This window comes from Danio aesculapii, chromosome 3 (assembly GCF_903798145.1).
Source record: "Danio aesculapii chromosome 3, fDanAes4.1, whole genome shotgun sequence".
NCBI classification, from domain to species: Eukaryota; Metazoa; Chordata; class Actinopteri; order Cypriniformes; family Danionidae; genus Danio; species Danio aesculapii.
This window is the reverse complement of record NC_079437.1, coordinates 41,579,004-41,604,406: the sequence shown is the minus strand read 5'-3', so window position 1 is coordinate 41,604,406 and position 25,403 is coordinate 41,579,004. Positions and strand designations below refer to the sequence as shown.

The window sequence follows — 25,403 nt, the reverse complement described above, 5'->3', positions numbered from 1 at the left end:
TTTCATCAGAAAGACCCATAATTCTCTCTGAAAGCATGGATTATTCATAAACATATGACCTGGGCTTTAACCTACAGTAAGGCTGGACTATAAAATGATTTTTCCCAAGTTTGTTTAAAAAATATATACTATTTCAGTCTTTCTGTTTAAAATTGTTGGGTTTTATTCAATGTTTTATTTGCCATTTGTGTGTAATTACTTGAACAATTGATTGTCAATTTCATAAAATGAGAATGTCAAACTAAATCCTTAAGACTTTAAGTTCAATAAAAGACATAACACTCTAACAAGAGAATCTAGAGCCCTCATAAATAAATAAATAAATAAATAAATAAATAAATAAATAAACAAACAAACATGGTTTTACCACGAAATAAACAAAAACAAAACATTCATTTATTTTCTTTTTGGCTTAGTCCCTTTATTAATCAGGGGTCACCATGGCGGAATAAACGGACAACTTATCCAGCATATGTTTCATGCAGCAGATGCCCTTCTAGCCGCAACCCATCACTGGAAATATGGCCAGTTTAGCTTATTCAATTCATCTATAGCACATGTCTTTGGACTGTGGGGGAAACCGGAGCATCCGGAGGAAACCCACGCCAACACGGGGAGAACATGCAAACTCCACACAGAAATTCCAACTGACCCAGCCGGGGTCACAGGTTGTCGCAGAAAATATAATGTAAAAAATATAACCGGTATGAAAAATTGATGTAGCAATCAAAAATCATGCGTTCATTCACACTGCCTCACAAAAGTTTGTCTATAGCGCATTTGCATTGACTTTGCATCCAATTTACTCCAATTTGCTATGAATTCTTCATTTTGCTATTGGTGTGAACCCAACATAGTACAATACATACACTGCAGGCAGTGGTGTTGCGCAAACCTGTGAATAAAAAGTAAAGATTTTGCATGCTCGGGTTAGCAGGGAGTAGTGAACACTATAGGGACCCTGTAAATCTGTAATTTAGAGTTCATGCATAAAGCTCTCATCTATTGAGCTGGTTATCTGAGAGCAGTGTAGTGCAAGGACAAGACCTGGGAACCACTGAAGTAAAGATCACTTATTATCACTAAATTCCCTGGCAGAGGCAAGCTTTGGTTTCGGATTTAATTTGATTACATTACTCTATTACAATTTGTGAGATATTTTTAACTGCTATAAAAAAAACACCTAAGTTGTTTAAAATGTTATTACACTTTTTTTTTTCCATATACCAGAAGTATTTAAATAAAAGTTTGTAATACATTTTATTCAGAACAATTTTCTGTAAAAGAATACGATTCACCACAAAATCCTCAGATTAATCCAAATTTTTTTATTAATTGTGCCCAGCACTAGTTGTAATACTTATCACTAATCATAATTAGTTTATCCAGAATTATACTGTCACGGTCGCTGAGGGGAAAAAGGGAGCGAGGACTTAAATGCAAACACAAGATGATTTATTAATTAAAATAAAACAAAAGAACAACAAAAACCACCCAGAGGGGGAAAACACATAACTATAATACCAACTTGGTTGGGCTGGCGAGACAAGGCTAGAGCAGGAACACAGGGGAAGTATAGACGACGAACTGGCACAGGACAGCATACATGAGGAGAATATAAGCAGGAGTAAATTAACACACAAACAGATAAACATAATTAACTAATAATGGGTTAACAAGGAGGGTGGGACTAGACGATAGACGGGAGAGCACCTGACACAAAGAGACACCACAAGCCAGGTGCTCACATAAAACAGGACAAGAACACGCAGCCAATGAGAGAACTCATTAACCGTGTGTTCTTATGACAAGACAACACTGAAGCACACAACAAAAGCACGCGACCAATGTAAACACAGAGCCACGTGCTTTGACAGACGCAAGACACGAGCACACGATAAGTGAAAACAAGAATTTACAAGACCAGAGTGCCAGAACCCTGACATATACAGCTTTACAAAGTAACCACAAATGAACCATTAGTTTGCTAAGCTAACTACAGTTTAGCCATACTTGTAGTAAAACTATGGTTACACAAATGAAATTTAACATTCTAAAATTTAACTACACTTTTACAATAATGAACCCATTGTTATTTTTGTACGGGAGTGAAGGGTTATGAATGGGATTATCGCAGGAAGTCTGATTCTCTTCACTCACAGCGGATTATCATTCCATCTGAAGAGCATAAGTGAGATTAAAAACAGATTAACCATCATCTGAACAGCTAGAGATTAGAGATGATAGAGCAGCTCATAATGTCTCTGGCCACAGATGAGTCTGTGGTATGTTTCCGTTATGCTGAGAGCAAAAGTTGAATTTGTATTATTAAAAAGAGATCATCAATCACCTGAAAAAGCATGCTATAACTACCAGATTGGGACAATTAATCAGGGCATGTCCTACAAAATCTCTATATAAAGGAAAAGCACATAATCTTCTGGTCCAGCATTCAAAGGAAGCTTTAGACATCTCTGGCTGATAATCACAGTTAATAAACTGAAATATTTCTCATTTAATTTCCTGGCTTTGTTTGATCTTTGAAACAAGCCAAACAAAACTAGGAAATTAAACTGGAGAGACACAAGTCTGAATATGCAGACAGATATGTACATGGTTTAATAAGTTGAGATGCACATAAAACTTTATGGGTTTTCTGTTTGCTGTTGTATTGATTGGAAAACCTCACAAACCAATACATCACAGAGTGGTCAAAGGGGAATTGGTTTACTAAGGATAAAACATTAAACTAGATCCTAATCATAACATTCACCCTGGTGTTTTTTCAGTGTTGTATGTCTTCCTTTCATCTTCGGATCACAAAGGAAAATGTATCTTATATATATTGTTTACATTTAAAGAATTCACATAATAATAATAGACGACAAAGACCAGCACTGAGCTTTTAAAAAACACCATAATAGTATTATTAAATTTATTAAATCTCATTCTATTTTTCAATTCTAACAAAAAAAAAACTATGTGAAAAACAGTTACACTTCATTTATTATTAATTAGATAAAATAATAATTAAAATTATTCATTCAATTCACCTACAGTGCACGTCTTTGGACTGTGGGGGAAACCGGAGCACCTGGAGAACATGCAAACTCCACACAGAATTGCCAACTGACCCAACCGGGACTCGAACCAGCAACCTACTTGCTGTGAGGCAACAGTGCTAACCACTGAGCCACCGTGACGCCCCATAATAATAATAACTAGATTGTTAAAGTTTGAGGACAAACTTTGAGGCTGGCTTGTGAAAGTCTGTCGGTAATAGTTTATTTAGTTTAAAACCGTTTTAAAAAGTGTGAATAGATAGATAGATAGATAGATAGATAGATAGATAGATAGATAGATAGATAGATGGATAGATGGATAGATAGATAGATAGATAGATAGATAGATAGATAGATAGATAGATAGATAGATAGATAGATAGAACGATTAGCATGTCATTAGCATGATTCTAGCATGAATTAGCATGTTACTAGCATGATTCTAGCATGAATTAGCGTGTTACTAGTATGATTCTAGATGATTCTAGCATGAATTAGCATGTTATTAGCATGATTCTAGCATGAATTAGCATGATTCTAGCATGAACTAGCATGTTACTAGCATGATTCTAACCTGAATTAGCATGTTACTAGCAAGATTCTAGCATGAATTAGCATGTTACTAGCATGATTCTAGCATGAATTAGCATGTTACTAGCATGATTCTAGCATAAACTAGCATGTTATTAATGTGATTCTAGCATGAATTAGCATGTTACTAGCGTGATTCTAGCATGAATTAGCATGTTACTAGCATGATTCTAGCATGAATTAGCATGTTACTAGCAAGATTCTAGCATGAAATAACATGTTACTAACATGATTCTAGCATGAATTAGCATATTACTAGCATGAATTAGCATGTTATTAGCATGATTCTAGCATGAATTAGCATATTACTAGCATGATTCTAGCATGAACTAGCATGATTCTAGCATGAATTAGCATGTCATTAGCATGATTCTAGCATGAATTAGCATGTTATTACCATTATTGTAGCATGAATTAGCATGTTACTAGCATGATTCTAACATGAATTAGCATGTTACTAGCATGATTCTAGCATGAATTAACATATTATTAGCATGATTCTAGCATGAATTAGCATGTTATCAGCATGATTCTAGCGCGAATTAGCATGTTATTAGCATCATTCTAGCACAAATTAGCATGTTATTAGCATGATTCTAGCGCGAATTAGCATGTTATTAGCATCATTCTAGCACAAATTAGCATGTTATTAGCATGATTCTAGCATGAATTAGCATGTTACTAGCATGTTACTAGCATGAATTAGCATGTTAATAGCATGATTCTAGCATGAATTAACATATTATTAGCATGATTCTAGCATGAATTAGCATGTTATCAGCATGATTCTAGCGCGAATTAGCATGTTATTAGCATCATTCTAGCATGAATTAGCATGTTATCAGCATGATTCTAGCGCGAATTAGCATGTTATTAGCATCATTCTAGCACAAATTAGCATGTTATTAGCATGATTCTAGCATGAATTAGCATGTTACTAGCATGAATTAGCATGTTAATAGCATGATTCTAGCATGAATTAGCATGTTACTAGCAAGATTCTAGCATGAATTAGCATGTTACTAGCATGATTCTAGCATGAATTAGCATGTTACTAGCATGATTCTAGCATGAATTAGCATGTTACTAGCATGATTCTAACATGAATTAGCATGTTACTAGCATGATTCTAGCATGAATTAGCATGTTACTAGCATGATTCTAGCATGAATTAGCATGTTACTAGCATGATTCTAGCATGAATTAGCATGTTACTAGCATGATTCTAGCATGAATTAGCATGTTACTAGCATGATTCTAGCATGAATTAGCATGTTACTAGCATGAATCTAGCATGAATTAGCATGTTACTAGCATGATTCTAGCATGAATTAGCATGTTACTAGCATGAATCTAGAATGAATTAGCATGTTACTAGCATGATTCTAGCATGAATTAGCATGTTACTAGCATGATTCTAGCATGAATTAGCATGTTACTAGCATGATTCTAGCATGAATTAGCATGTTACTAGCATGATTCCAGCATGAATTAGCATGTTGCTAGTCATTGCTAGCATGTGAACCATAAAGGATTTATGGTGTGCTAGCATGAGTCAAATAAGCCAACCCCCGCTTCTCTACGATGTTCTGATACTGAGATATAGCTGCTGTTACATCGTTGCTAGGTTAGTCTGTTTTGTTGCTATGGAGTTGATTGACAGCTTAGACTGATGATGTATCAAAGCTTCTTGCCAGTATAAACAGTTAAAAACAACCCCCATGTCTCTATAACACTGCAGCATGATGATATCAATCTGGGCCTCTATAATGGCAGTCTATGGGACAGTTGCTAGGGTGCAGTATCTGGTTGTTAGGGTGTGGCTAGAAAGTTAAAAGGCCATCAGTGATTGGCTGCTGGCTAGACTGAGTTAAATGAGCTCAGCCATAAGTCTGTATGACAGTTTGATGCAGAGTTATGAGCTCACAAAGTTTGATCCAATGTAAAGTCAATGAGCATCATTTGCAATGGAAGTCTATGGGACAGTTTCTAGGGTCCAAAAGTGGTTGCTAGGGCGTGGCTAGAAAGTTTAAAGCTCATCAGTTATTGGCAGTTAGGTAGTCTGAGTTAAATGAGCCCAGTTAGAAGTCTGTGTGACATTCTGACGCAGAGTTATGAGGTCACAAAGTTTGACCCCATGTTAAGCCTATGGGATTTTTCCGGTGGTCCCGGGACGTTTTTCGGAAAACCGAAAGTCGGATCAGTCTGAGGAGATATAGCAATCCGAGTCCGAATAGTTCGGAGGTCTGGTGCGAGTTTGGTGGTCATAGCTTGAAAGCTCTAGGAGGAGATAGAGTTAGAAATTTAGTCTCAGAAGAAGAATAATAATAAAAAAAAACTAGATATTAAAGTTTGAGGACAAACTTTATGGTGGCTTGAAAAGCCGAGTCTAAAAGTTTGAAGTCGTTTTAAAGTGTAAATAACTGAAGCCGTTTTTATGAAGTTTGAAACAGTCGGCATAGATAAGTACATTTATGTTAGCATGTTTCTAGTATAGATTGGCATGTTTCTTGGTAGGCAGTTGCAAGGTTGTTCTAAGTGCTTGCTAAGGTGTTGCTAGGCGGTTGCTAAGGTGTTGCTAGGTTGTTGCTAAGGTGTTGCAAGGTGGTTGCTAAGGTGTTGCTAGGTGGTTGCTAGGTGGTTGCTAAGTTGTTGCTAGGCGGTTGCTATGGTATTCTAGGTCATTGTTAAGGTGTTGCTAGGTGGTTGCTAGGGTGTTCTGAGTGGTTGCTAAGGCGTTGCTAGGTTGTTGCTAGGCAGTTGCTAAAGTATTATGAGTGGTTGCTAGGCAGTTGCTAACATAAATTAGCATGATTCTAGCATGAATTAGCATGTTACTAGCATGATTCTAGCATGAATAACCTTGTTACTAGCATGATTCTAGCATGAATTAGCATGTAACTAGCATGTTTCTAGCATGAATTAGCATGTTACTAGCATGATTCTAGCAAGAATTAGCATAATGTTAGCATGTTTCTAGCATGAATTAGCATGTTACTAACATATTTCTAGCATGAATTAGCATGTTATTAGCATGATTCTAGCATGAATTAGCATGTTACTAGCATGTTTCTAGCATGAATTAGTATGTTTCTAGCATGAATTAGCATGTTACTAGCATGGTTCTAGAATGAATTAGCATGTTACTAGCATGATTCTAGCATGAATTAGCATGTTACTAGCATGTTTCTAGCTTGAATTAGCATGTTATTAGCATGATTCTAGCATGAATTAACATGTTACTGGCATGATTATAGCATGAATTAGCATGTTACTAGCATGATTCTAGCATGAATTAGCATGTTATTAGCATGATTCTAGCAGGAATTAGCATGTAACTAGCATGATTCTAGCATGAATTAGCATGTTACTACTATGTTTCTAGCATGAGTTAGCATGTTGTTAGCATGATTCTAGCATGAATTAGCATGAATTAGCATGATTCTAGCATGAATTACCATGTTACTAGCATGTTTCTAGCATGAATTAGCATGTTGTTAGCATGATTCTAGCATGAATTAGCATGTAACTAGCATGATTCTAGCATGAATTAGCATGTTACTAGCATGTTTCTAGCATGAATTAGCATGATTCTAGCATAAATTAGCATGTTACTAGCATGTTTCTAGCATGAATTAGCATGTTACTAGCATGTTTCTAGCATGTTTCTAGCACGAATTAGCATGTTACTAGCATGATTCTGGCATGAATTAGCATGTTACTAGCATGTTTCTAGCATGAATTAGCATGTTACTAGCATGTTTCTAGCATGATTTAGCATGTTATTAGCATGATTCTAGCATGAATTAGCATGTTTCTAGCATGAATTAGCATGTTTCTAGCATGAATTAGCATGTTACTAGCATGATTCTAGCATGAATTAGCATGTTACTAGCATGTTTCTAGCATGAATTAGCATGTTATTAGCATGATTCTAGCATGAATTAGCATGTTACTAGCATGTTTCTAGCATGAATTAGCATGTTACTAGCATGTTTCTAACATTAATTAGCATGTTACTAGCCTGTCTCTAGCATGAATTAGCATGGTTTTAGCATGATTCTAGCATGAATTAGCATGTTTCTAGCATAAATTAACATGTTACTAGCATGATTCTAGCATGAATTAGCATGTTATTAGCATGATTCTAGCATGAATTAGCATGTTACTAGCATGATTCTAGCATGTTACTAGCATGTTTCTAGCATGAATTAGCAAGTTATTAGCATGATTCTAGCATGAATTAGCATGCTACTAGCATGATTCTAGCATGAATTAGCATGTTTCTAGCATGAATTAGCATGTTATTAGCATGATTCTAGCATGAATTAGCATGTTACTAGCATGATTCTAGCATGAATTAGCATGTTACTAGCATGTTTCTAGCATGAATTAGCATGTTACTAGCATGATTCTAGCATGAATTAGCATGTTACTAGCATGTTTCTAGCATTAATTAGCATGTCACTAGCATGTCTCTAGCATGAATTAGCATGGTTTTAGCATGATTCTAGCAGGAATTAGCATGTTTCTAGCATGAATTAGCATGTTACTAGCATGATTCTAGCATGAATTAGCATGTTACTAGCATGATTCTACATGGATTAGCATGTTACTAGCATGATTCTAGCATGAATTAGCATGTTACTAGCATGTTTCTAGCATGAATTAGCATGTTACTAGCATGATTCTAGCATGTTACTAGCATGTTTCTAGCATGAATTAGCATGTTACTAGCATGTTTCTAGCATGAATTAGCATGTAACTAGCATGATTCTAGCATTAATTAGCATGTTACTAGCATGGTTCTAGCATGGATTAGCATGTAACTAGCATGATTCTAGCATGAATTAGCATGTTACTAGCATGTTTCTAGCATGAATTAGCATGTTACTAGCATGATTCTAGCATGAATTAGCATGTTACTAGCATGTTTCTAGCATGAATTAGCATGTTACTAGCATGTTTCTAGCATGAATTAGCATGTTGTTAGCATGAATTAGCATGTTTCTAGCATGAATTAGCATGTAACTAGCATGATTCTAGCATTAATTAGCATGTAACTAGCATGTTACTAGCATGATTCTAGCATGAGTCAGCTTGTTTCTAGCATGAATTAGCATGTTGTTAGCATGATTCTAGCATGAATTAGCATGTTACTAGCATGACTAGCATGTCACTATCGTGTTGCTAGCACCTTTCTAGCAAGATTAGCATGTCAGTAGGATGTTAAAACTGTGAGCGTGTCTTAGAATAGCTAGTCACAGTCTCTGGGACAGTTGCTAGGGTGCTGAAATTGGTTGCTAGGGAGTGGCTAGTAAGTTTAAAGGTAATCAGTGATTGGCTGCTGGCTAGACTGAGTTGAATGAGGCCAGACTCTAGTCTGTAGGACAGTCTGATGCAGAGTTATGAGCTCACAAAGGTTGATCCAATGTTAAGTAAATGGGAGTCTTTTACAATGGAAGTCTATGGGACAGTTGCTAGGGTGCTGTAAGTGGTTGCTAGGGAGTGGCTAGTAAGTTTAAAGGTAATCAGTGATTGGCTGCTGGCTAGACTGAGTTAAATGAGTCCAGTTAGAAGTCTGTAGGACAGTCTGATGCAGAGTTATGAGCTCACAAAGTTTGACCCAATGTTAAGTCAATGGGACTTTTGGGATTTTTCTGGGTCGTTTTTCGGAAAACCCAAGGTCGGATCAGTTAGAAAAGATATAGCAACCCGAGTCAGACCAGTTTGAAGGTTTGACGAAAGTTTGAAGTATGTAGCTTGAAAGGCCTAGGAGGAGATACACTTAGAAATTAGTCTCAGAAGAATAAGAAGAAGAAGAAGAAGAAGAAGAAGAATAATAACTAGATATTAAAGTTTGAGGACAAACTTTATGGTGGCTTGAAAAGCCGAGTCTGAATTAGCATGTTACTAGCCTGAATTAGCAAGTAACTAGCATGATTCTAACATAAATTAGCATGTAACTAGCATGATTCTAGCATGAATTAGCATGTTACTAGCATGTTTCTAGCATGAATTAGCATGATTCTAGCATGAATTAGCATGTTACTAGCATGTTTCTAGCATGAGTTAGCATGTTACTAGCATGATTCTAGCATGAATTAGCATGTTACTAGCATGATTCTAGCATGAATTAGCATTTTATTAGCATGATTCTAGCATGAATTAGCATGTTACTAGCATGATTCTAGCATGAATTAGCATGTTACTAGCATGATTCTAGCATGAATTAGCATGTTACTAGCATGATTCTAGCATGAATTAGCATGTTACTAGCATGTTTCTAGCATGGATTAGCATGTAACTAGCATGATTCTAGCATGAATTAGCATGTTACTAGCATGTTTCTAGCATGAATTAGCATGTTACTAGCATGATTCTAGCATGAATTAGCATGTAACTAGCATGTTTCTAGCATGAATTAGCATGTAACTAGCATGATTCTAGCATTAATTAGCATGCGTCTAGCATGAATTAGCATGTAACTAGCATTATTCTAGCATGAATTAGCATGTTACTAGCATGTTTCTAGCATGAGTTAGCATGTTACTAGCATGATTCTAGCATGAATTAGCATGTTACTAGCATGATTCTAGCACGAATTAGCATGTTATTAGCATGATTCTAGCATGAATTAGCATGTTACTAGCATGATTCTAGCATGAATTAGCATGTTACTAGCATGATTCTAGCATGAATTAGCATGTTACTAGCATGATTCTAGCATGAATTAGCATGTTACTAGCATGATTCTAGCATGGATTAGCATGTAACTAGCATGATTCTAGCATGAATTAGCATGTTACTAGCATGTTTCTAGCATGAATTAGCATGTTACTAGCATGTTTCTAGCATGAATTAGCATGTTACTAGCATGATTCTAGCATGAATTAGCATGTTACTAGCATGTTTCTAGCATGAATTAGCATGTTGCTAGCATGATTCTAGCATGAATTAGCATGTTTTTAGCATCATTCTAGCATGAATTAGCATGATACTAGCATGATTCTAGCATGGATTAGCATGTTACTACCATGATTCTAGCATGAATTAGCATGTTACTAGCATGTTTCTAGCATGGATTAGCATGTTACTAGCATGATTCTAGCATGAATTAGCATGTTACTAGCATGTTTCTAGCATGAATTAGCATGTAACTAGCATGATTCTAGCATTAATTAGCATGTAACTAGCATGTTACTAGCATGTTTCTAGCATGATCTAGCATGTTACTAGCATGATTCTAGCATGAATTAGCATGTTACTAGCATGTTTCTAGCATGAATTAGCATGTTACTAGCATGATTCTAGCATGAATTAGCATGTTACTAGCATGATTCTAGCATGAATTAGCATGTTATTAACATGATTCTAGCATGAATTAGCATGTTACTAGCATGATTCTAGCAGGAATTAGCATGTTACTAGCATGATTCTAGCATGAATTAGCATGTTACTAGCATGATTCTAGCATGGATTAGCATGTAACTAGCATGATTCTAGCATGAATTAGCATGTAACTAGCATGTTACTAGCATGTTTCTAGCATGATCCAGCATGTTACTAGCATGATTCTAGCATGAATTAGCATGTTACTAGCATGTTTCTAGCATGAATTAGCATGTTACTAGCATGATTCTAGCATGAATTAGCATGTTACTAGCATGATTCTAGCATGAATTAGCATGTTATTAACATGATTCTAGCATGAATTAGCATGTTACTAGCATGATTCTAGCAGGAATTAGCATGTTACTAGCATGATTCTAGCATGAATTAGCATGTTACTAGCATGATTCTAGCATGGATTAGCATGTAACTAGCATGATTCTAGCATGAATTAGCATGTTACTAGCATGATTCTAGCATGGATTAGCATGTAACTAGCATGATTCTAGCATGAATTAGCATGTTACTAGCATGTTTCTAGCATGAATTAGCATGTTACTAGCATGATTCTAGCATGAACTAGCATGTAACTAGCATGTTTCTAGCATGAATTAGCATGTTACTAGCATGTTTCTAGCATGAATTAGCATGTTGTTAGCATGATTCTAGCATGAATTAGCATGTTTTAGCATCATTCTAGCATGAATTAGCATGTTACTAGCATGATTCTAGCATGGATTAGCATGTTACTACCATGATTCTAGCATGAATTAGCATGTTACTAGCATGATTCTAGCATGGATTAGCATGTTACTAGCATGATTCTAGCATGAATTAGCATGTTACTAGCATGTTTCTAGCATGAATTAGCATGTAACTAGCATGATTCTAGCATTAATTAGCATGTAAGTAGCATGTTACTAGCATGATTCTAGCATGAATCAGCTTGTTTCTAGCATGAATTAGCATGTTGTTAGCATGATTCTAGCATGAATTAGCATGTTACTAGCATGACTAGCATGTCACTATCGTGTTGCTAGCACCTTTCTAGCAAGATTAGCATGTCAGTAGGATGTTGAAACTGTTAGCGTGTGTTAGAATAGCTAGTCACAGTCTCTGGGACAGTTGCTAGGGTGCTGAAATTGGTTGCTAGGGAGTGGCTAGTAAGTTTAAAGGTAATCAGTGATTGGCTGCTGGCTAGACTGAGTTGAATGAAGCCAGACTCTAGTCTGTAGGACACTCTGATGCAGAGTTATGAGCTCACAAAGGTTGATCCAATGTTAAGTAAATGGGAGTCTTTTACAATGGAAGTCTATGGGACAGTTGCTAGGGTGCTGTAAGTGGTTGCTAGGGAGTGGCTAGTAAGTTAAAAAGTCATCAGTTATTGGCTGCTGGCTAGACTGAGTTAAATGAGTCCAGTTAGAAGTCTGTAGGACAGTCTGATGCAGAGTTATGAGCTCACAAAGTTTGACCCAATGTTAAGTCAATGGGACTTTTGGGATTTCTCTGGGTCGTTTTTCGGAAAACCCAAAGTCGGATCAGTTAGAAAAGATATAGCAACCCGAGTCAGACCAGTTCGAAGGTTTGACGAAAGTTTGAAGTATGTAGCTTGAAAGACCTAGGAGGAGATACACTTAGAAATTAGTCTCAGAAGAAGAAGAAGAATAACTAGATATTAAAGTTTGAGGACAAACTTTATGGTGGCTTGAAAAGCCGAGTCTGAATTAGCATGTTACTAGCATGAATTAGCAAGTAACTAGCATGATTCTAACATAAATTAGCATGTAACTAGCATGATTCTAGCATGAATTAGCATGTTACTAGCATGTTTCTAGCATGAATTAGCATGATTCTAGCATGAATTAGCATGTTACTAGCATGTTTCTAGCATGAGTTAGCATGTTACTAGCATGTTTCTAGCATGAATTAGCATGTTACTAGCATGATTCTAGCATGAATTAGCATGTTACTAGCATGTTTCTAGCATGAATTAGCATGTTATTAGCATGATTCTAGCATGAATTAGCATGTTACTAGCATGATTCTAGCATGAATTAGCATGTTACTAGCATGTTTCTAGCATGAATTAGCATGATTCTAGCATGAATTAGCATGGTACTAGCATGATTCTAGCATGAATTAGCATGTTATTAGCATGATTCTAGCATGAATTAGCATGTTACTAGCATGATTCTAGCATGAATTAGCATGTTACTAGCATGATTCTAGCATGAATTAACATGTTACTAGCATGATTCTAGCATGAATTAGCATGTTATTAGCATGATTCTAGCATGAATTAGCATGTTATTAGCATGATTCTAGCATGAATTAGCATGTTACTAGCATGATTCTAGCATGAATTAGCATGTTACTAGCATGATTTTACCATGAATTAGCATGTTACTAGCATGATTCTAGCATGGATTAGCATGTAACTAGCATGATTCTAGCATGAATTAGCATGTTACTAGCATGTTTCTAGCATGAATTAGCATGTTATTAGCATGATTCTAGCATGAATTAGCATGTTACTAGCATTATTCTAGCATGAATTAGCATGTTACTAGCATGATTCTAGCATGAATTAACATGTTACTAGCATGATTCTAGCATGAATTAGCATGTTATTAGCATGGTTCTAGCATGAATTAGCATGTTATTAGCATGATTCTAGCATGAATTAGCATGTTACTAGCATGATTCTAGCATGGATTAGCATGTAACTAGCATGATTCTAGCATGAATTAGCATGTTACTAGCATGTTTCTAGCATGAATTAGCATGTTACTAGCATGTTTCTAGCATGAATTAGCATGTTACTAGCATGATTCTACCATGAATTAGCATGTTACTAGCATGTTTCTAGCATGAATTAGCATGTTACTAGCATGATTCTAGCATGAATTAGCATGTTACTAGCATGATTCTAGCATGAATTAGCATGTTACTAGCATGTTTCTAGCATGAATTAGCATGTTATTAGCATGATTCTAGCATGAATTAGCATGTTTCTAGCATGAATTAGCATGTTATTAGCATGAATTAGCATGTTATTAGCATGATTCTAGCATGAATTAGCATGTTACTAGCATGACTAGCATGTCACTATCGTGTTGCTATCACCTTTCTAGCAAGATTAGCATGTCAGTAGGATGTTAAAACTGTTAGCGTGTGTTAGAATAGCTAGTCACAGTCTCTGGGACAGTTGCTAGGGTGCTGAAATTGGTTGCTAGGGAGTGGCTAGTAAGTTTAAAGGTAATCAGTGATTGGCTGCTGGCTAGACTGAGTTGAATGAGGCCAGACTCTAGTCTGTAGGACAGTCTGATGCAGAGTTATGAGCTCACAAAGGTTGATCCAATGTTAAGTAAATGGGAGTCTTTTACAATGGAAGTCTATGGGACAGTTGCTAGGGTGCTGTAAGTGGTTGCTAGGGAGTGGCTAGTAAGTTAAAAAGTCATCAGTTATTGGCTGCTGGCTAGACTGAGTTAAATGAGTCCAGTTAGAAGTCTGTAGGACAGTCTGATGCAGAGTTATGAGCTCACAAAGTTTGACCCAATGTTAAGTCAATGGGACTTTTGGGATTTTTCTGGGTCGTTTTTCGGAAAACCCAAAGTCGGATCAGTTAGAAAAGATATAGCAACCCGAGTCAGACCAGTTTGAAGGTTTGACGAAAGTTTGAAGTATGTAGCTTGAAAGGCCTAGGAGGAGATACACTTAGAAATTAGTCTCAGAAGAAGAAGAAGAAGAATAATAATAAGTTTAAGATAGATAACAATATGCTGGCTTTTCAAGCCACCATAATAAGTTTAAGATAGATAACAATATGCTGGCTTTTCAAGCCACCATAATAATAACTAGATTATTAAAGTTTGAGGACAAACTTTGAGGCTGGCTTGACAAAGCCTTGGTAATAGTTTATTTAGTTTAAAGTAGTTTTAAAAAGTATGAAAAGATAGATAGATAGATAGATAGATAGATAGATAGATAGATAGATAGATAGATAGATAGATAGATAGATAGATAGATAGATAGATAGATAGATAGATAGATAGATAAAACGATTAGCATGTCATTAGCATGATTCTAGCATGAATTAGCATGTTACTTGCATGATTCTAGCATGAATTAGCATGTTACTAGCATGATTCTAGCATGAATTAGCATGTTACTAGCATGATTCTAGCATGAATTAGCATGTTACTAGCATGATTCTAGCATGAACTAGCATGATTCTAGCATGAATTAGCATGTTACTAGCATGATTCTAGCATGAATTAGCATGTTACTAGCATGATTCTAGCATGAATTAGCATGTTACTAGCATGATTCTAGCATGAATTAGCATGTTACTAGCATGATTCTAACATGAATTAGCATGTTACTAGCATGATTCTAGCATGAATTAGCATCTTACTAGCATGATTCTAGCATGAATTAGCATGTTACTAGCATGATTTTAGCATGAACTAGCATGTTATTAGCATGATTCTAGCATGAATTAGCATGTTACTAGCATGATTCTAGCATGGATTAGCATGTAACTAGCATGATTCTAGCATGAATTAGCATGTTACTAGCATGTTTCTAGCATGAATTAGCATGTTACTAGCATGATTCTAGCATGAATTAGCATATTACTAGCATGATTCTAGCATGAATTAGCATGTTACTAGCATGTTTCTAGCATGATCTAGCATGTTACTAGCATGATTCTAGCATGAATTAGCATGTTACTAGCATGTTTCTAGCATGAATTAGCATGTTACTAGCATGATTCTAGCATGAATTAGCATGTTACTAGCATGATTCTAGCATGAATTAGCATGTTACTAGCATGATTCTAGCATGAATTAGCATGTTACTAGCATGATTCTAGCATGAATTAGCATGTTACTAGCATGAATTAGCATGTTGTTAGCATGATTCTAGCATGAATTAGCATGTTACTAGCATGACTAGCATGTCACTATCGTGTTGCTAGCACCTTTCTAGCAAGATTAGCATGTCAGTAGGAAGTTTAAACTGTTAGCATGTGTTAGAAAAGCTAGTCACAGTCTCTGGGACAGTTGCTAGGGTGCTGAAATTGGTTGCTAGGGAGTGGCTAGTAAGTTTAAAGGTAATCAGTGATTGGCTGCTGGCTAGACTGAGTTGAATGAGGCCAGACTCTAGTCTGTAGGACAGTCTGATGCAGAGTTATGAGCTCACAAAGGTTGATCCAATGTTAAGTAAATGGGAGTCTTTTACAATGGAAGTCTATGGGACAGTTGCTAGGGTGCTGTAAGTGGTTGCTAGGGAGTGGCTAGTAAGTTAAAAAGTCATCAGTTATTGGCTGCTGGCTAGACTGAGTTAAATGAGTCCAGTTAGAAGTCTGTAGGACAGTCTGATGCAGAGTTATGAGCTCACAAAGTTTGACCCAATGTTAAGTCAATGGGACTTTTGGGATTTTTCTGGGTCGTTTTTCGGAAAACCCAAGGTCGGATCAGTTAGAAAAGATATAGCAACCCGAGTCAGACCAGTTCGAAGGTTTGACGAAAGTTTGAAGTATGTAGCTTGAAAGGCCTAGGAGGAGATACACTTAGAAATTAGTCTCAGAAGAAGAAGAAGAAGAAGAATAATAATAAGTTTAAGATAGATAACAATATGCTGGCTTTTCAAGCCACCATAATAATAATAAGTTTAAATAGGATAACAGTAGTCTGGCTTGCTACACAAGCCAGCCTAATAATAATAATAATAATAATAACTAGATATTAAAGTTTGAGGACAAACTTTATGGTGGCTTGAAAAGCCGAGTCTGAATTAGCATGTTACTAGCATGAATTAGCAAGTAACTAGCATGATTCTAACATACATTAGCATGTTACTAGCATGTTTCTAGCATGAATTAGCATGTTTCTAGCATGAATTAGCATGTTGTTAGCATGATTCTAGCATGAATTAGCATGTTTCTAGCATGAATTAGCATGTAACTAGCATGATTCTAGCATTAATTAGCATGTAACTAGCATGTTACTAGCATGATTCTAGCATGAATCAGCTTGTTTCTAGCATGAATTAGCATGTTACTAGCATGAGTTAGCATGTTACTAGCATGTTTCTAGCATGAATTAGCATGTTACTAGCATGATTCTAGCATGAATTAGCATGTTACTAGCATGTTTCTAGCATGAATTAGCATGTTACTAGCATGTTTCTAACATGATTTAGCATGTTATTAGCATGAGTCTAGCATGAATTAGCATGTTTCTAGCATGAATTAGCATGTTATTAGCATGATTCTAGCATGAATTAGCATGTTACTAGCATGATTCTAGCATGAATTAGCATGTTATTAGCATGATTCTAGCATGAATTAGCATGTTACTAGCATGATTCTAGCATGAATTAGCATTTTACTAGCATGATTCTAGCATGGATTAGCATGTAACTAGCATGATTCTAGCATGAATTAGCATGTTACTAGCATGTTTCTAGCATGAATTAGCATGTTATTAGCATGATTCTAGCATGAATTAGCATGTTACTAGCATGATTCTAGCATGAATTAGCATGTTACTAGCATGTTTCTAGCATGTTACTAGCATGATTCAAGCATGAATTAGCATGTTACTAGCATGTTTCTAGCATTAATTAGCATGTTACTAGCATGTTTCTAGCATGAATTAGCATGTTATTAGCATGATTCTAGCATATAATATCATGTTTCTAGCATGAATTAGCATGTTATTAGCATGATTCTAGCATGAATTAGCATGTTACTAGCATGATTCTAGCATGAATTAGCATGTTACTAGCATGTTTCTAGCATGAATTAGCATGTTACTAGCATGATTCTAGCATGAATTAGCATGTTACTAGCATGATTCTAGCATGAATTAGCATTTTACTAGCATGATTCTAGCATGAATTAGCATGTTACTAGCATGATTCTAGCATGGATTAGCATGTTACTAGCATGTTTCTAGCATGAATTAGCATGTTACTAGCATGTTTCTAGCATGAATTAGCATGTTACTAGCATGATTCTAGCATGAATTAGCATGTTACTAGCATGTTTCTAGCATGAATTAGCATGTTACTAGCATGATTCTAGCATGTTACTAGCATGTTTCTAGCATGAATTAGCATGTTGTTAGCATGATTCTAGCATGAATTAGCATGTTATTAGCATGTTTCTAGCATGAATTAGCATGTTGTTAGCATGATTCTAGCATGAATTAGCATGTTATTAGCATGATTCTAGCATGAATTAGCATGTTACTAGCATGATTCTAGCATGAATTAGCATGTTAATAGCATGTTTCTAGCATGAATTAGCAGTTTACTAGCATGATTCTAGCATGAATTAGCATGTTACTAGCATGTTTCTAGCATGAATTAGCATGTTATTAGCATGATTCTAGCATGAATTAGCATGTTACTAGCATGATTCTAGCATGAATTAGCATGTTACTAGCATGTTACTAGCATGAATTAGCAGTTTACTAGCATGATTCTAGCATGAATTAGCATGTTACTAGCATGTTTCTAGCATGAATTAGCATGTCATTAGCATGATTCTAGCATGAATTAACATGTTACTAGCATGATTCTAGCATGAATTAGCATGTTACTAGCATGTTTCTAGCATGAATTAGCATGTTACTAGCATGATTCTAGCATGAATTAGCATGTTACTAGCATGTTTCTAGCATGAATTAGCATGTTACTAGCATGTTTCTAACATGAATTAGCATGTTATTAACATGATTCTAGCATGAATTAGCATGTTTCTAGCATGAATTAGCATGTTACTAGCATGTTTCTAGCATGAATTAGCATGTTACTAGCATGATTCTAGCATGAATTAGCATGTTACTAGCATATTTCTAGCATGAATTAGCATGTTACTAGCATGATTCTAGCATGAATTAGCATGTTATTAGCATGATTCTAGCATGATTTAGCATGTTACTAGCTTGTTTCTAGCATGAATTAGCATGTTACTAGCATGTTTCTAGCATGAATTAGCATGTTACTAGCATATTTCTAGCATGAATTAGCATGTTATTAGCATGATTCTAGCATGAATTAGCATGTTACTAGCATGTTTTAAGCATGTTACTAGCATGTTTCTAGCATGAATTAGCATGTTACTAGCATGGTTCTAGCATGAATTAGCATGTTACTAACATGTTTCTAGCATGAATTAGCATGTCATTAGCATGATTCTAGCATGAATTAGCATGTTTCTAGCATGAATTAGCATGTTCCTAGCATGATTCTAGCATGCATTAGCATGTTATTAGCATGATTTTAGCATGAATTAGCATGTTTCTAGCATGATTCTAGCATGAATTAGCATGTTACTAGCATGATTCTAGCATGGATTAGCATGTTACTAGCATGATTCTAGCATGAACTAGCATGTTACTAGCATGTTTCTAGCATGAATTAGCATGTTACTAGCATGTTTCTAGCATGAATTAGCATGTTACTAGCATGTTTCTAGCATGAATTAGCATGTTGTTAGCATGATTCTAGCATGAATTAGCATGTTTCTAGCATGAATTAGCATGCAACTAGCATGATTCTAGCATTAATTAGCATGTAACCAGCATGTTACTAGCATGATTCTAGCATGAATCAGCTTGTTTCTAGCATGAATTAGCATGTTGTTAGCATGATTCTAGCATGAATTAGCATGTTACTAGCATGACTAGCATGTCACTATCGTGTTGCTAGCACCTTTCTAGGAAGATTAGCATGTCAGTAGGATGTTAAAACTGTTAGCGTGTGTTAGAATAGCTAGTCACAGTCTCTGGGACAGTTGCTAGGGTGCTGAAATTGGTTGCTAGGGAGTGGCTAGTAAGTTTAAAGGTAATCAGTGATTGGCTGCTGGCTAGACTGAGTTGAATGAGGCCAGACTCTAGTCTGTAGGACAGTCTGATGCAGAGTTATGAGCTCACAAAGGTTGATCCAATGTTAAGTAAATGGGAGTCTTTTACACTTGAAGTCTATGGGACAGTTGCTAGGGTGCTGTAAGTGGTTGCTAGGGAGTGGCTAGTAAGTTAAAAAGTCATCAGTTATTGGCTGCTGGCTAGACTGAGTTAAATGAGTCCAGTTAGAAGTCTGTAGGACAGTCTGATGCAGAGTTATGAGCTCACAAAGTTTGACCCAATGATAAGTCAATGGGACTTTTGGGTTTTTTCTGGGTCGTTTTTCGGATAACCCAAGGTCGGATCAGTTAGAAAAGATATAGCAACTCGAGTCAGACCAGTTTGAAGGTTTGACGAAAGTTTGAAGTATGTAGCTTGAAAGGCCTAGGAGGAGATACACTTAGAAATTAGTCTCAGAAGAATAAGAAGAAGAAGAAGAAGAAGAAGAAGAAGAAGAATAATAATAAGTTTAAGATAGATAACAGTATGCTGGCTTTTCAAGCCACCATAATAATTATTATTATTATTATTATTATTATTATTATTATTATTATTATTATTATTATTATTATTATTATTCACTTTATTTAGTCATTTCACACAACTCCAAGCATTCCTATTTTAAAATTGAAAAACTAATCTTATACTGACTTCTAATGTTAACTTTATAATCTACATTTAATTATAAACACAAAAAAAAGTTAGTTTTTTTCCCCACAAACTAAAAATGTATTTTATGTAAAGAACTATTTCATTTCTTATACTCAAGAAACAGCTATTAAACTTTTACCTTATACAATCCTCTGTCTTAAATACATTTTACATGTACAATTTGCGGATGCTTTTATCTAAACATCTCAAACAAACCATTGTTATTAAACCATTAATTAAACCAAATTAAACCTTGATTTTGAAGCATATGCTTTACTCTAAATATGTATACAAGTAAACAACAAATTGATTTCTTACAACGAATATGGTACTCTATACATACCAACATAGAGGTTATCTAACCGAAAACAGAGACCTCAATACTTGGTACACAATACACTGTGATTTTGTTTCATTCATTCATTCATTTTACTTCGGCTTAAGCCTCAATCACACTACAAGCGACTCGCAGCGGCAAAGCAACAAGCGACTGTTCATTTCAACAGAGAGTGAGTGACTCCCGACAACCTCCGACTTTGCGAGCGACTCCCGACTACCTCAGTCTATGCGAGCGACTCCCAACAACCTCCGTCTACGCGAGCGACAGCGACCGCTGGCAGGTAAAGTCTAGATAGGATACAAGGCTGGCGATATGCACATCAATATAACAGCATTTTTTATGACACTGTATGACAATAATTAATATTTCACTGTACTGTGACGATTGGGGTAGGGGTAGATGTTAAAAAATACAATTTATTGGGTAATTTAATAGATAACATAAATAATACTTGGTACAACCACTGTTTTTACATTACTGTGACAGTTGGGTTAAGGGTTGGGGTAGACGTTAATAAAATACAACTAATGGGAAATTTAATAAATAATAAAAATAATTTTCATTAACTTCCGGCCGCAACCATATCTGATCTAGACCAGGTGGGCGTGTTGAGTGATGCAACAAAGTTGAGAACCCTTCAACTTTATGTAACTGAAAAGCAACTTTCTTGAGTGACAGCCAGTAGGAGCACCAGTAGAGCTCACATGATCCTCTCTCAGCTCGTTCAGAGGCCGGTTGTATTCTCTGTGCCGTAGACCTACACGTTTGCAGCAGGTCGCCACCCAGAGCGACAGGCAGCTACAGAGTCGCTTGTAGCGTGAAAGAGGCTTCATTCTCCATTTCAGAGATTGCCACAGTGAAATTAACCGCCAACTACTCAAGCATATGTTTTACACAGCGGATGCCCTACCAGCCGCAACCCAGTAAGGGGTTTATTTCAGTATGAACCTATTATTTTGAGAAGAAAATCAACTCTAGATATCATAAAACACCTAATAAAAACAACAACCATTACAGTGTAGATAAAACTGGAAAACAGTGAACATTTTAAATTGTCCCAGTACATAATTAAACCCCGGTATCAGAGAGTTGAGTTGGCTTTACTTAATTGCATTACTTAGATTTTTTTTTTCAAGCATAAGCAATATGAAATAAACTGAAATACAAGTTCAATATTTTAATTTCTACAAGCTTGAAGTGAATACAAATAACGAACAGAATAAATATGATTAATCAGCATATCGTGCAAATCAATTTAAAATTGTAAAAAATCCAACGAGAATTGAGTAATCATCCCACAACCTTTATGCAGCTTCAGTATAACTCGTGCAGGATTCAGGCTTTTTTAATTTAAATTAATTGAAAATCTGTAACTTGACTGACCTGAGATTAATTGGGTCACTGCTACAGTTCATTAAACTAAGCCAAATCCACCCACCATTTTAAAATCGGCGCTGTTCATTTACTAAAAATGAATGTCATCCAGCGTACGTCATACTTTACCTCTGTTGTGTCCTTTGGGATGATGAATGAGGTTAACAATAGGCACTCAAGGAGAGCAGAGCAAATATACCATTAATAATCTCTTGTTTTGACTGTTATAAGTTCAGAATGAGGTCAGAAAACAAAAAGGTCAAAAACGGAAATCCTACACATCTGATTAGCAGTTGACTGTTTATGTCAGTGGTTCTCAAACTGTGGTACATGTACCACTAATGGTACGCGGGCTTCCTTCTAGTGGTACGCGGAGGTAAACTGAATAATGAAAGAAAGAAAAAACACACTTTTAACTCTTTGACGCAAACAGTTACACTGATGTGATCGGTGTGCTTAGAATGTGTACTTTAGTGCATCACGTCATCAGATGCTAAAAATCAACCCGCTTTTGTTGAGCCAGAGGAAGTGGCGCATGGCCGTGGCGCTTGCGGAGCAGATACGTGCTAGAGAAAAGCTTTTGCAGACCAATACTGTTGTGTTGGCATTTCAGTTACTACAAACTCAGGAACACAACGTGTTAAAAAATGTGTGTTCGTAGTTGTGTAAAATAATGCATGTTTTCTATATATAAAGTTATTTTTGTTTTGTAAAGCGTTTATTTTGTAAAGTTTGTTTTGTTATTCAAAGGTGGCTTTCAGTTCGTTTGTTACCTCAGATTTAGGCTAATTAATCTAGATGTGATTCAAATGTTGAGGGACACAAATAGACTCCATGCCTTGGAGCTAGAATAATTAAAGTTAGTCTCTGTGTGCGGTCAACACAAACTCCATTAATTAATCTGCCTCGTCATTATGGTGGTACTTGGAGAGACAGTTTTTTTCTGAGGTGGTACTTGATGAAAAAAGTTTGAGAACCACTGGTTTATGTGATTCCATTTGAAAAGTTCAGATGCAAAAGCCTCTAAACGCTGTCGAAAATGTTCTTCTATAATTATTATTTTTCTTAGACTTTTGTGTGTAGAATCTAAAATAAAGCAGTATTAGCCCCTCAATCACAGGTAAAGGCCTGGCATCATTCTTTTTTCAGTAACAAGTCAGTGCTTTTGCTTTGTTAAACTATAACTTTTATTGTAACGCATGTTCAAACATCCATAGTTTATTACAAGTATGCTATATTTTACTAGGGAACTGGTCATTCTCCATTCCTGAATGAATCCCTTTTTGAGTCTTTTCAGTTCAACAGCAAGATCAAACATTTGATAAAACATTGGTTTGTGTCTAAATTGGTTTGTCAATCAGTTTTCTGCATGAATATCTTTTTATACTCAGGGCTGTCATTTTCTCTGAATAAAATAATAATGCAAGTTTAATTAAAGGGATTTTCACCCAAAAATAAAAAATGTGCTATCATTTGCTCTCCTTACAAACATGCTTGAGTTTCTTTTGGCCGTTAAACACATATATAAAACAGATATTTCGAAAAATGTTGAACACTGGTTTCCACTGACTTCCGTAGTATTTGTTTTTACAACTATTTTATGCATAGTTTCACACGGGATAGGATTTCACATGGACTTTAAATAACATTATACTTACCAAATTGACCCTGACCTGAATACTGTTTTCTTAGCTTGTCACATGATTTACAAACCCATGTGCTAATAGGTTGTTTGCAGTCACCTGATTCTGGTGATGCCCGAAAATCAGATAGAGGGCAGGAAAAAAAAAAACTGAAGAGAAGACATGGAGGAAAGTCTGTATTTTTGTGATTTATACCATATTTTGAAAGGTATACAAATAGAATGGTCCTTATTCTAGGAAAAGGACTGAGTTTTCTACTTAACTAAAATATATTTGCCTCGCCTCCCCCTTTATAAGCAAAAACCTTTGAAACTCTATTAAAGGGCACCTAGGTTACCCCTTTTTCCAGATTTAATATAAGTCTTTTGTGTCTCAAGAATGTGTGTGTAAAATTTCAGCTTAAAACACCCATCAGATTTTTTATTATATCTTTTATAAGTTTCTATTTTATTGATCTGACCATCAGGTAGCAGTTTTTGTGAACTGTGCCTTTAAGGCTAGTCCTTCACGCCCACCGTTTCCACGTGCCTGTCAGTGCCTTAATCTCCTCCCTCGGCTGCTTCAGACCACAGACAGACATGATGGAAGCAGATCTCACATAACGTTTGTGAGAAATACTACATGTAAGAACTTTACCAATGAGTATTTGATCCAATTGTAAAGTAAAGCTGAAGTGAATCGCTGTAATTCATTACACACATGCTCTGTTTTAAAACATGTTAAACTTGTAAAACTAACTCTTGATCACATTTGATGATGATTGATGATTTTAGCGAACTGAACAGACCTTTTATTCCCGGTTGCTTTGCACACATCCTGTCTTGTTGATATGATTATATGCATTAATATGGAGACATGTTTATACGCAGCTGTCAATCAATTCGGTGGGCGGGGGGACCGCACGCCTACATAAAGTTGCGGTCGGTCTGAAAACCGCTCCAATTGGTCCACCGTTTTTATGTTGTTAAATTGAAAAAAAAAAGGACTGGGTGTGTTTATAATCACCCCAATATGACGTATATACACTATACATACACACATGTCTGTCCAAACAGCTTGAAAAGTAGCTTGAAAACACTATAGGTGCCCTTTAAAGCTGTTCGGCATTTCTCATTTGGGCCGATTTAAAGTATTATAAACAACACATAGCATAAACATTTTGATGTTCTGGTACTGATTCCCATGTAGAAGAATCACTTCCTGCTCTCCATCTGAATTTCGCACGTCATCAATGCGCTATAGGTGAATTGAATAAACTAAATTGTCCATAGTGTAAGTGTGTGAATGAGAGCGTATAGGTGTTTCCCAGTACTGGGTTGTGGCTGGAAGGGCAACCATTGCGTAAAACATATGCTGGAAAAGTTGGCAGTTCATTCCGCTGTGGTGACCTCTGATATCGAGACTAAGCCAAAGGAATATAAATGAATGA

General features: G+C 35.9%; 1 protein-coding gene across 1 annotated transcript in view; it reads right to left on the bottom strand.

Moving 5' to 3' along the window:
* The window catches only part of plcd3a (phospholipase C, delta 3a), a 67,310-nt gene that overhangs the window by 29,104 nt on the left and 12,803 nt on the right, over positions 1–25,403 (bottom strand). The gene's annotated exons all lie outside the window — the stretch shown is intronic.